This window comes from Copadichromis virginalis, linkage group LG12, assembly GCF_057382275.1.
Source record: "Copadichromis virginalis isolate Kocher_CV1m ecotype Utaka linkage group LG12, C_Virginalis_male_GT1.1, whole genome shotgun sequence".
NCBI classification, from domain to species: domain Eukaryota; kingdom Metazoa; phylum Chordata; class Actinopteri; order Cichliformes; family Cichlidae; genus Copadichromis; species Copadichromis virginalis.
In genome coordinates, this window is record NC_140629.1 from 23049871 (window position 1) to 23063725 (window position 13855).

Here is a 13855-nt window from a genome sequence, read left to right on the forward strand (position 1 = left end):
CCTGCATGCATGTTGTGGGTTTTTATCTTATTTACACCCAACTACTATTCTGTCTTTCTTTTTTGCTCTCAATAACTGAACTGACTTTCTCCTACAAATTATGGCTCTGCTGCACTAAATGTGGTTGGCTACAACATCTACAGAAGAGAGTGGAGTTGCAAAAGGTGAAGGGATTATGGTTTTTATGGACTAGGGTATTCGCAGTAATGTAATCCAGTGGACAAACTGTATTGAATTAGAACGTATTGGCCTTAATATAGTGTTATTTCCACAAAGGACTTTTACTTTGATAGTTATTTACAGGCCACCCTCATCAAATAATGATTGTATGATAACTTTCTAGCTTTGTTAAATGAATGTAATGCTTTAATAAAGAGGTTATTATAATGGGTATGACTATAACATGACTACTGGACTGAGTGATCATTACCTCACTGGCAAATTAAAGATGTTACTTTTATAGAAAACAAAAGTTATTTGGACTCCTGAAAAAAAAGGAAAAGAACACTTCATAAAAAAACAATAAGTGAATTATTTGGGGTCATTCGCTACTAGGAGTCGATTTAAAGGAAGATAGTCAGATTTTCTCTAAAATGCTGCTAAATACAACTGACACCATACTAAGTTACGAGAAGAAACAAGGTTAGCAGGAAACCACAAAAGGAAGGCTGAATCATTCTCGTCTTTGGTTAAAAGTTTCTAAAACAGCATGTGTGTTTTTCACCAAATCAGGACAGTCTAGAAAGTAATATTTACATATTGCAGAAAAACTGCTGTGATGAATATTTGGGAAATTGAATGACTCTAAACTCTCTTTTAAATCCTAAATTTAAAAAAGTAGTCACATTGAAAAATGTCATCTTCAAATAAATAGTTAATAAAGCGTCTGTTCGTGCAGCTAAAATGTTTTCTCAGATTTTTTTTCCCAAAATAATTTACTGTATTATAACACAGTCGCAGTCTAATGCTTTAACAGTGCAGCTTACTTAGCTTTGAAAAAAATCTGGTCACATGGACACGTGAAAATTTGTCTTACATTTATGTCAAACGTTTTTACCATCAGGATAAACAGACGTAGATGTGACTCTGCAAAGGCTGTGCAAAAGTGTCCCCATCAGCATCAGACAGCAGCATACATACAATGTTTTAAACATTAGCTAAAAAGATGGTTGACTGATAATCAGTTCTAAGTTTTATTCTTTCACTGCCATCTTGCTTTCCTTTCAGTATTTCTTCTTTTTCTTTGTTCAAGTTTTACTTAACCAGGCCCCAAAGCTAGCCAAATGCACACCTCAAGCCACACCTTGTTAATGTAAACAATTAGCAATTAACCCTTGGCAGCTCCCAGACATTTGCAGGAAGGAGATACAGAGGTGAATAATAATGACACAATAATTCCTGACAGGTACAAACATAACTTTATTATTAATTAAATCTGTGTTTTTCCTTGAATGGAAGAGTAAATGTGTGCATTTCAATCGTTTTCATCTCAGATTTACTGATTAACACCAGTCATCTGACAAAGACAAAGGCTTGATGTAGCAGCTCCATGCAGCTGTATATTTAAGCACAAAGGTGCTTTGGGGTAAAGAGCCCGATAGGAATGTCTTTACATTTTCAGGTATTTAGTTTAACACTAAATATCGATTTTAAATTTGCTCTTGTGGAGGCTTTTCTTATAGGATGACAATGAATTTGGGTGACCACACATTTTCACCGTGGGGGACGTGCAGGTGAGCCTACAGAAAGTTAATGTTAAATGGCATGTGTTGCACTGATTATTGATCGATTTACATGATAAGACTTGTGGAAGCATTAAAGATACTGACTCGTATTCATAATACATTTTATTTAGTGATGGATTTTAAAGAAAATAATGAGGAAGTGTAAAATAAAGTCAGTGTTTTTCACAATTACTGTGAACAAAAAGATGAACTGGATTTTAGTTGCAAATATTTACTCAGACTTTTTACACTCCACTGATTTAATAGGTGCATTTTATGTTTTGTTGCCAGTGGGGGATTCTGGCGAAATATATTGCTTTACTTCCTCGTCTTGCTTCCTGTCATTTCTGCAAAATGTGCCCAAACCTGTTGATGCCACCTGTGTTTCGCTCAGAGCACTTACTAAGCGCAGTGGCTTTTTAAAATATATATTTAGCAACCAAAGCAAGGAAGTGCTCACAGGGGGAAAGAGGGAAGAGAGCAGGATGAGTAAACCACAAGGATTTTGGAATTGAGCAGTGCTGTCAGTTACTTTGCTGAACACAAGGTCCAAAAGATGACGTTCTGATGGGTGAGTTGTTTGAGTTTTTGTAAAAGTTTGAAAATATAAGGATGTTGTTTGTGTGCTTGTCCACTGGAAATGACTGTTCAATGAGGAAATATATGAATGAGTGTGTTTGTTATACGGGTTTGTCTCTTTTACCCCATGCTTGAACAGACATTAGTGGCCTTTATGCGGCTGCAGTGAGGCCTGGGATTGAGTTGGAAACTGAGTTGGATTCACATTCTGGGAAGTGTGAACATCTGGCAAAAATTTATGGCAGCTTATTAATTATTGTTGAGTTAGGTGTGCACAAATGTTTTGTGGAATTCTCCAGTAATCGAGTGACAGAGTTCCCCGTAAACCACAAGGAGAATGGAATTAGTAAACTGAGATCTCAGATAACTGACACAGACTGCAGGTGACATTCAGTGATAACGTTTTCAGATAAAAACCTTTTACACAGACTACAAGGTGATAAGATCCTGTGTTGTGTCTGAGAATGGAAAAACTCTGACTTCTTTTTCTTAGATTAATTTCTATGAAATTTGTGTACCAATAAAGTAGATTTTGAATATGACTCAGTATCTTCAATGCTTGTGTGAGTCTACTGGAACTGGAACCATTGTAGACATGTCTGTGAAACCCTGAGTGGAAATTACTCTCAGGTATGAGGAGTTATGGCTCCCCTTATTTCCACGAACAGTTTTGTTCTCCACTTCAAATATACACCAGCTACGTTATTAGGTGCTACTACTACTAACTACTGAACCACACTTGAATAGTTGTTGAATAATAAATAAGTGAAAAAGTGTATGTGAGTGAAGCTCTTTGCATTTTGCTCAAACTAAGTTTATTCATTAGGTACACCTGCCCAACTGATTAATGCAAATCTAAGCCAATCACATGGCAGCGGCACACTGTATTTAGGAGTAAATGTGTTGTAGTTCAACACAGCCTTTCAAAAGGTCAGACTGAGATGCTGCAAGGCTGCTTTAAGTAAACGTGGTCAAGCCGGCCTGCTGAAGACGAACCTGAGCATCAGAATGAGGAAGAAAGTTGATCTAAGTCACTTTGAATGTGGGTTGGTTGTTAGTGCCAGACCAGCTGGTTTGAATATTTTGGAAACTGCTAATCTGGGATTTTCCCACACAACCATCTCTATTGTTTACAGAGATTGGTGCGAAAAAGAGCAAATATCCTCGAGCGGAAGTTCTCTGGGTAAAAATACCTTTTTAATGCCAGAGGTTTGAAGGGAATGACCGGACTGCTTCTACTTAGGAAGGCAACAGTAACTCAAATAATAATAAATTTATTTGTATAGCAAATATAAAGAGCATCTCTAAACACACAACATGTGTGACTGTGAAGAAGATGGGTTAAAGCAGCAGAAACCACACCGAGTGCCATCCCTGTCAACTAAGAGCAGGCCTCAGTTCACACATCAAAAACCTTTTGGCCTTTTTCAGCTTTATTTAATAGACACAGTGAAGGTCGGACAGGAAAGCGGGGGAGAGACACGCAGCAAAGGGGCATGGGTCGGACTCAAACCCGGGACGGACTCAAACCCGGGTGGGACGCTCTCAGCCGAATGGCATGTGGTTGCCCGCTCAGCGCACTGAGCCAAACCGGTGCCCACGAACGTCAAAAATTTAATTGGAAAAATATTGACTGGTCAGATGAATCTTAAGTTGTTGTGTAAACAACATGAAAATTTGAATCCGTCCTGCCCTGCGTGGTTCAGGGCCTCTTACGCAGTCTATAAGTCGGTAACGTCATTTGGCTGATTACATTTTGCCACAAGTACACAGAAACTGAACATGTGCTGATAACATGAAGGAGATGGATCATCTCGGTGTTTGTGACACTACCTGCAGCAGCGACCCCTTGTGATTGAATCCAAAGGTGGCGGGCCTTGGCCCTCTGGAGCCCCGCAGTTAAAGTTAATCTGGCTTTTTGGACCTTATTTAGAAATATCTGGTCAACAAAAGTGGAAAGCAATGTGATTCAGAAACAGAAAGAACAAAAAGCGATCAGTCTTTCTGGGTTTCCTGTACTGCCACAAGCAGTTAACTATGGGGTCAGTGGGAGACACAGTCAAATCATTACCTGCAGTTCACCACTTTTTGTCTTTAATCAACAGACATCAGATCTTTGAGATGCCTCTGTGGTAGTTTGCTTCATCTACCCACAGTAAGTTCATGTGGTGAACGACCTACAATTGCAAAATAGAAACATTTAGAAAGATTCTCTGGACGATAGTGCCACAAACGTCATCTCCTGAAACAAAAAAAATCCCACATTTTGGTATATAAGCACATTGTGTGCCAGTTTAGGATCATTAGCAGCAAACAGAAACAGGCAACACCATGGGTCTTATTAAAGGTAAGCTCCTTTTGATTTCTAGTTGAACAGTATAGGAGGATCATTTGTTCCTGCAAAGCGTAGATCAGACACAGATCTTTGTGTAGAGCTGCTGTTTATCTTCACGTTGTGGTGTGTTTTGAAGTGAGGCTTTTTAGAACTGCTCGAAGCGTGGAGTCATTGTCATTTAACGGTCACATTAAACAAATTTGTATGGCTGCCATCTTTCATCTGCATACTATAATGTCAATAACTGCCTCAGAGTTACCCTAAAAAACTTGTTGAGGTATTTGTTACCTCTATGCTGGACTATTCTGTACTTCTTTATTATGATTTTGCTCTAAAAGCTTAAAGAAAAAAGCCTTCAGTCCAATCCACTGCAGTGAGAGTGCTAACAGGGACTAGAAGAAGAGATCCTATTTCTACTCACATACAAAGTACTGATTGATCAGGGCCCTTACAGACCTGTAGTCCTGATGGAGAATGCAGGCTAAACATGGTTCCTAGAGTTTCTTAAAGTAGAATGGGAGGCAGGGGCTTGAGCCTCGGCTGTGGAACCACCTCCCAGTTTGGATTCAGGAGACAGACATCCTCTGTAGTTTTAAGATTATGCTTCAGCTTTTGTTATTGTTTTTTGGTTGTTGTTTTTTTTTGGTTTTGTTTAATAAAGCTTTTACTTAGAGCTGAATCAAGTGACTGAAACCATCTCTCAGTTATGCTGCTATAGCCTCAGAGTGCTAGGGAATTTCCCATGATGCACTGAGCACTTCTTTTCCACTCAGCTCTTTTCACTAGTGCATATCATCAACTTTTGTCTTCCCCTCTCATAGTTTGCATTTTGTCTGTGTGTCTCCACGCTCTCCTCCTCTCCCCTCTCCAATCTTGGTTTCGATGCAGGTTTCTTCCTGTTAAAAGGGAGTTCTTTCTCCCTGCTGTTGCGACATGCTTAATCTTCTTTCTCTAAGATTGTAGGGTTTTTACTTTGTAGTGAAGTAACCAGTGTTTTGAAATGGCACTATATACATAAAAATATACACTGAAGTAAATGATCCTTCTGCTACTTTACCGCCTTTTATGGTGTAAGTCTGCTTTGAGGTATGAGGGTGTGCTTACCATCTGAAATAACTGTTTAAGTGTCAGTCTCTCAAGTCTAGCTTTCTTTTTTAGTATGATCAGGTGATCTGCCAGCAGTGTTGATTTCAGCTTTTTTTGACATCAGCTTTTTTTTTGCATAACTGCTTGCAGAGCTCCCTCATCTGTCGCTCATCGTGATGATATGTATTCCCATTATGGCTTCCAACCCAGTGCCAAAGAACCCTATACAAGAGCTTAAAGAGGAAATGAAGAAGAACTTGGAAGCATCTCTCTGCGAACTACAAAGGGCAACAAATAATTATGTAAGTACAATAAAATAAAATGTGCCGGTAAATATAAATCTAAAGATTTGCATTCAACTGTCAAAGCCACTTTATGTGTCACGATAAACACGATCTGTTGTAAAGGAACCCTTTGAAACTCTGATTTTTATCATGGAAGTATAGCTAACATCCTCAGAGCGCTGTGCTGCATCATTGCCTTTGCGCTAACTGCTCTCACTTCTTTTGCAGTGCAAATACGCAGGTCTGCCACTCAACTCAACCGACACAGGGAAACTTAAGGGACAAACTTGGGGAATGGGAAACGAAACCGAGATCAGGAATTCCATCTGTGCCATTGTGGGCTGCCTCGAAAGCCTGCCAGCATTCGTCAAGGATGTAATTGGGGACCGAAATTTGGGGGCTGAAAAAGTCACCAAGAACACAAATGTGTTCCTTAAACGGTTCAACTTGACTGTTGCGCAGACAGATTTCGCTGGTGCCCCCCGGCAACATTGCAGCATAGATTTAAAGGCTTTAGACACTTACAATAAGAAAACCACTATCTTCGGTATTTTAAAAAACAGCATGATATGGGTGAAAAATTTCACACAGATGGAGCCGTCTTGTTAATGTTTTCACTAACCTGTTAGACAAAATGTAAGAGTTTTTAAAAATATTTATTTTCCTACCTATTTATTTATTTATTTTTGTATTTATTAATTAATTATTATTTTTTGCTTGTATTTATTTTATTTATATCGAATGATGTGTAATGTTTTATGGCTGGTCCATTCTGACTGGATAACGTAACCTACCACATGTGCAGTTTAAAAACGTTACCTGGCATAATAAAATGTTCAGCTCAGACCATGAAGCCCTTTGACCTTTCCTTGTTTCTCTGCTTGCCACACAAACGACATAATGTTTTGTTTTTTTACATTTTACCTTAGCCATCAAAATGTTGTAGCCATCGCAGCACTAACCTAAAAGCAAACCTACGGCCAAACCTTCACACGGTGAAGTTCAGAGGACGCTCTTGCCAAAGGCGGACCACACAAACAGAGTTGTCTCGATGACTTCGCAGAACATCCTGCTGACTAACACTTAGTGTAAGCACAGATACTAACCCGCCTAACCATCACTTAACCATAAACACGACTGCATCTTCATGTTATGAGAACCAACTTTTTGTCCCACATAAAGAAGAAAAGAGTTAATAACAGGACTGTAAACATCTTTAGCAGCGTCTACTAATCGGAATGTCAGTGGTTCGATCGCTGACATCCACAACTCTGAAAGACATTGAACCCCAACGTAATCCATCAGATGCTCCCAACCATCACATATGTGAATGTAGAAAAAATGACTTGTGTTGGTGTGAGTGAGACTCTTGTAGTAAGAAAGCACTATGAGTCTTTAAAAAGAGCAATTTAGTATCTCTATGCCTATTCAGCCAATCACATGTAGTGTATTTAGGTGACGATGATAATAATGAAGTTTAAATTGAATATCAGAAGGGAAAAGAAACATAATTTGAGTGACTCTGGTTGTTGGTGCCAGATTTCACAAACTGCTGATCAGACATATCCATCTCTGGGGTTTATACAGGATGGCCCAACATAGAGAAAACATCCTGTCAGGATCAGTTCTCTGGGTGAAAATCGCTTGTTGATGTCAGAGATCAGAGGAAAATAGACTGCATTGAGCTCATAGGTAGGCAACTCAAATAACAATGTGTTACCAGCAAGGGATGTAAAGGAGCATCTCTTGAAGCAGATGACCAGAGCAGCAGAAGACAACACTGTGTGCCACAGAAACATAAAAACATATTCCCTGATCTGATGACTCTGATTTCTGCTGTGACGTTTGGATCACAGGGTCGGAATTTGGATGGAGAATCCATCCGGCAATGGTTCAAGCTCTTGATGGTGTGATGTTATGGGGGATATTTTCTCACCTTGAGCCCCTTAGTAATATATTACCATTATATGCTGGTCTTAATGGAGACCTGCAAAGGTCAATAATGATTAAGCTCAAGAAAAAACCTAAAACAGTGATGACACATTTACATTTTCAGGACAAAGCTTGATTGATTACGTTCACTGACTCATTTTCTTGTTTAATATTAGGCTAATAGAAACACACACACACACACACACACACATATATATATATATATAGAAAGCTGTGCAAGTCATTCATGTAATTTAAATGAGTAATCACCTGAGATCTGTTACGGGATGTGTAGTTTTTTTAAACCAGGGATTCCTTTGAGGAAACCCCCAGAAGAGAAAAAAACCTGAATCCTAAAGTTTTCTTATTCTCAAAGCTGCACGCAGAGGAAAATATTAAAAGCCTGATCTTTATCTCAGGAGTTCTAATAAAAGTGATCCTTGAAAGATGGACCACAGCATCTCATCAGAGCCTGCAGTCAACCAACGCCTCCTGCTGTCATGGATTTCCGTGCTGGTAAGCATCTTGAAGTGACGCTGTGTGAAAGCAGGCTGCAGCTCGACTCGAGTTTTTTGGTCGGCAAACTTGTGCAATGTTGAAACTCTCCAGTGGTTACTGCAGCTCACCCCCCCCCTCTCTCTCTCTCTCTCTGTGTGTACATGTGAGTGTATTCAAATCTAATTAATCTCCTCTGTGTTCCCTCTCATGCTGCTGCTGCTGCCGCTGCAGTTTTTATCTTCTTCTGCCTGTTCTCTGTGCAAGCAAACTGCGGGACTGTTAGGAACAAAGCCTTGAACACCACCATCCAGGAGATTAGAGTGGAGATACGGAGCGTGCTGGAGCACTTGGTAAGACTTCTGATGCTTACAAAGATCATTAGATCATAAAGAAGGGAGACTGTGTGAAGAATTTGGTGTTTTTTAACTCAGTACTGTCTCAGGTAAAAGTTTCCACAGTTTACATGTGTTTTAAAGCAGCTTGAATGATAGTTTGTAAAAATTGACTCATCTTAATGGAAGCAGCTTCGGTAAAGCGCTGTGCTGTGTTTGAGCACACAGCCCAGTCAGATGTCAGAATCGACTGAGATTATGCTAAAAATATTAAAATGAAAATTTTAGATAATTTAACAAACACAATAAATAACAATAATTCTCATTTTTATTTTAGGTTTGTTCTTAGTTTGTGCACTGAAAGGCCCTAATAGAGATTAACAGGGACTAGGTGACATATCAGTAAATCAGTGAGCTGAAATTATTTGCCGACTTACCGACAGTGATGCGTAATCAGCATCTACAACTGCTTTTAAAATTAAGCAGAAATCTAAAAGTACATTTCTCAGCTTCCTTTTCTAAAGTAAACTGAAAGTTTTGGGGGGCTTTGGCAGCTGGTTTGGAAAAAATAAGGTGAAAATGTAAATTTGCACTTTAGGGAACAATGACAGCCTTTCAACCTTTCTGGCACTGAAGGTGATAAATTGACGGCTGTATTTGAACCGCCTGCAGCTTGTAACTCACTGATTTTCCTGCAGGATGTTCCCGGGGTGCTTCCCAACATCTCCTGCCACACCCTGAACTTTTCGGAGCTGGTCAGGCCAGAGCAGCAGCACCTCACCGCTCACCAGCTCTCGTCCTTCCACAGCCGCATAGCAGATGTGTTAACACTCACCCCAGAGCTGTCATCGCAGCTAAAGGCCATCCGCCAGTCCATGCAGGATGCCGAAAAGCTCTGGACCGGCATGACGGTCTCCCAGACCTACAGTCCACTCTCCTTCAAGGACTTGGATGCCTATGTGTACACCAAGTGCTTGCTGGAGCTTGTGGACAAATGGCTCGGCAAAGCGAAGTTTTGATTTCACTGATTTGTCGGCTGCTAATGTTCTAATTTATTTAAAATATTTATTGAAATCTGATATCCTGGTTGTATTTATTTATTAATAACCAAATTATTTTTTATTAAAGATAAAGGGAAAAGAACTCCAAGTTTTCATTTTTGTTGTATTTATTGTGATTCTGAATACTCTACATCAACCAAAAACAGCAAACAAATGTTGGATAAAAACTTTGCTTCATATTTTTTTTAAAAAACCCACGCACATTCTTGTGACTTTAAATCTTTAAAACCAATTGAAATTTAAATACAAGTTATAACGCACATTGATCCAAATACTGTCCCCTGTATCTCAGGGTCTTGTTCATGAGTGAGGGGAGCAAGAGCACAGTAGACGTATTGGTGCTGCGGCTGCAGTGATGTGGACACTGTACCAGTCTGCCGTAGTACCTAGAGAGAGCTGACCGTGAAAAAGCTCTCAATTTACCAGTTGATCTATGTCACCACCCTCACAAGCTGTGGGTACTGATCAAAAGAATGAGATCGCTGATACAAGTAGCAGAAATGACCTTTCTCTGAAGGGTGGATGGCCTCTCCCCTATAGATAGAACGAGGAATATAATCATTAAGAAGGGCTCAGAGCCACTACTCCTCCACAATGAAAGGAGCCAGGTGAGGAGGTTCGGGCATATGAAAAGGATGCTGCCTGGGTGAGGTATTCCGGGCATGTCCCACCGGCAGGAGGCCCCAGGGAGACCCAGGTCACCCTGGAGAGATTATATCTCTCTGCTGGCCTGAAAACATCTTGGCGTTTCCCTGGAAAATCTAGAGGAGGAAGATGGGAAGAGGGAAGTCTGGGCTTCTCTGCTTAGGCTGCTGCCTCTGTAACCCGGTCCCGGATAAGAAAGTGAATTGATGGATGATTAAAAATAATAAAAATAGTTATTACACTCTTTAAGAACTGAGGGGAAATTCCATTGACAAAGTACACTACACAGGTACCTGAATACAGCAAAATAAAAACAAAAGCCCAGTCCACAGAGTTACAGCACAGTCCAGTCCTTGTAACTGTCCAGCAGGCTGTTTCCTGATCTCTTCTCATTCTCAAACAGCAGCCAGACCCACAGGAAATGAGCTGTCCTTCTTCTGCACAGTTCCCGTCTGATATCACTTCCTATGAGCTCCACAAGACTCCAGCATCTGCCCAGTGTATTGTGCAGATGTAATCAGCTGTCAGCCTGTAGTTCCACATTACAGCCACCAAGTGGCCCTAAGCCACCAGCTTCCAGCTGCAGGCTGACTTATCCAGTCATCATTACTCAGTTTGGTCAGTTAACCACTCTTTTAGTCCAGCAAACAAGTCTGGCAGCACATTAGAAATGTACACAACACACTAAAAATCTTTATATTAAGACTAAAAGATCTAAAACAACCAAAGTCAAAGTTTTATATAAATACTTTTAGAAAGCACAGGTAGTTAAATATATTAAATGAAGTTAAATATTCTTCTGCCAGACAAATAAACAATAAGGATCAGCTTTCGATGTAATGATAGTTACTTTTATCTAAATATGATATTTTTTAAAAAGTAATTTTGCTTTTTCTTCTGCCAAGAGAGAGCAGTGCAACTTAGCCAAAGGACACAGACTGGAGCACGAATGATTAAAAATTAAATCTATTTTTAATTCACCCCTCAACAATACAGGGACTAACTACACATGGCTAACACTTAGATGGTGTCAGGATCTCATCTCTACTTTTGATATCTGATATGGTTCTGTTGGCTTCATCAGGTGGTGGCCTCCAGCTCGCTCTGGAGCAGTCACAGCCGAGTGAGAAACGGTGTGAATGAGAATTAGCACCTCCAAGTCTGAGGCCACGGTCCTCAGCCAGAAAAGGGTGGACTGCCCACTCCAAGTCAGGGACGAGTAACTGCCCCAAGTGGAGGAGTTTAAGTATCTCAGGGTCTTGTTCACGAGTGTGGGGATGTCAAATGCTTGAACCACCTCAACTGGTTCCTTTCGATGTAGAGGAGTAGTGGCTTTACTCTGAGCCCCTGCCAGATGGCCAAACTCCTCACCCTATATATATCTATAAGGGAAGGGCTAGCCACCCTTGGGACCCAACTTATTGCTGGCTATGCAGACCAAGCTCTTGCAACAATTGTATAGGGATCGAATGGCCCGTAGCAATGGGTCAGAGACCCCATACATGCCTTCTCCAAGTCCACAAAACACATGCAGACTGGTTGGGCAAACTCACATGCACCCTTAAGTATCCTCAAGAGGTTAAAAAGTTTATCCAGTGTTCCACAACCAGGACAAAAACCGCATTGTTCCTCCTGAATCGGCTGCCTCCGAAGTCCCACAGGCTAACCCAGCCCGATAGGACTTGAGTGGTGAAGTCTCCCAATAAGACGACAGGTGGAGTCGTCAGGTGGAGCACCCACTACTCTGAACTGTCATTCAGCGCATGGGTCCAGGGAACAAATCCTTGCGTCCACCAGGAAAAACTCCAATGTAAGGGAGCAAGCTGAGGGGACACTAAGATAAGACACCCACCCCAGCCTGCCACCTGTCACCAAGGGCAACTCCAGGCTGAGACAGAGATCAGCCCCTCTCCAGGAGACTGGTTCCGGAGCCCAAACCGTGTATTGAGGTGAGCCCAACTATATTTAGCCAGTACCTCTCAACCTCACACATTAGCTCAGGCTCCTTCCCTTCCCTTTGAAGCAGATGGCCTACATAAGCAGAAGACTGTACTGTGTGCCAGTCCTGTCAGCTGCGAACAGGAAACTTAGGCAACAATTCATACAGGCTCACCAAAACTGGACAATAGGAGACTGGAAAAAACGCTGGTCTGATGAGTCTTGAGTTGCAGGATCCAGATGGTAGGGTCAGGATTTGGTGGATTCATCCTGCTTTGTATCTGGCTTTTGGTGATGTGATGATGTGGGGATAGGTTCTTGCCACAATTTGGGCCTCTTAGTAGCAGCTGAGAATCATACGCTGGCCTTAAAGGACAATGGTAAAGGTCAAAGATAGAAAAAAAATTGCATTCTAGCTAACCCTGAAACAGTTTTGGCATTTTTTTAAAGAGTTACTTATTTGATTTTACATGAGAGATCACAGGAAATAAGATTAAACGAGGGTAAAGCACAAAGGTACCCACCTTTAATTCTTGTTTGTACACTTTTCTTGTTTTGTCCAGTTATTACAGATTTAATCTGTTTTGGTTGACTACCTGTTACGGGAAGTGTCGATGTTTTGTGTTTTCTTTTGAAGAAATTTCTTTACAAAGGAAAGCCCCAGCAGAAAAACACTGACTCCTAAAATTCTTGCTCTGAAAGCCACACCCAAAGGAAAAGAATGATCTTTCTCTGAAAAGCCTCAATAAAAGTGGTCCTTGGAATGTCAGTGGTTCGATCGCTGACATCCACAACTCTGAAAGACATTGAACCCCAACGTAATCCATCAGATGCTCCCAACCATCACATATGTGAATGTAGAAAAAATGACTTGTGTTGGTGTGAGTGAGACTCTTGTAGTAAGAAAGCACTATGAGTCTTTAAAAAGAGCAATTTAGTATCTCTATGCCTATTCAGCCAATCACATGTAGTGTATTTAGGTGACGATGATAATAATGAAGTTTAAATTGAATATCAGAAGGGAAAAGAAACATAATTTGAGTGACTCTGGTTGTTGGTGCCAGATTTCACAAACTGCTGATCAGACATATCCATCTCTGGGGTTTATACAGGATGGCCCAACATAGAGAAAACATCCTGTCAGGATCAGTTCTCTGGGTGAAAATCGCTTGTTGATGTCAGAGATCAGAGGAAAATAGACTGCATTGAGCTCATAGGTAGGCAACTCAAATAACAATGTGTTACCAGCAAGGGATGTAAAGGAGCATCTCTTGAAGCAGATGACCAGAGCAGCAGAAGACAACACTGTGTGCCACAGAAACATAAAAACATATTCCCTGATCTGATGACTCTGATTTCTGCTGTGACGTTTGGATCACAGGGTCGGAATTTGGATGGAGAATCCATCCGGCAATGGTTCAAGCTCTTGGTGGTGTGATGT

At 40.7% G+C, this 13855-nt stretch overlaps 1 long non-coding RNA gene across 2 annotated transcripts; it reads left to right on the forward strand.

The window, feature by feature from the left end:
- The first annotated feature begins 2185 nt into the window (after positions 1-2185).
- On the forward strand, positions 2186-6854 carry LOC146697056 (uncharacterized). Of its 2 annotated transcripts, none has more exons than XR_014923128.1 (3): positions 2186-2295; positions 5875-6026; positions 6237-6854. It is a non-coding gene; the product is annotated as an uncharacterized LOC146697056 (long non-coding RNA). The 2 variants fall into 2 exon arrangements; XR_014923127.1 differs by lacking the exon at positions 2186-2295 and adding an exon at positions 4614-4650.
- Positions 6855-13855: the final 7001 nt, after the last annotated feature.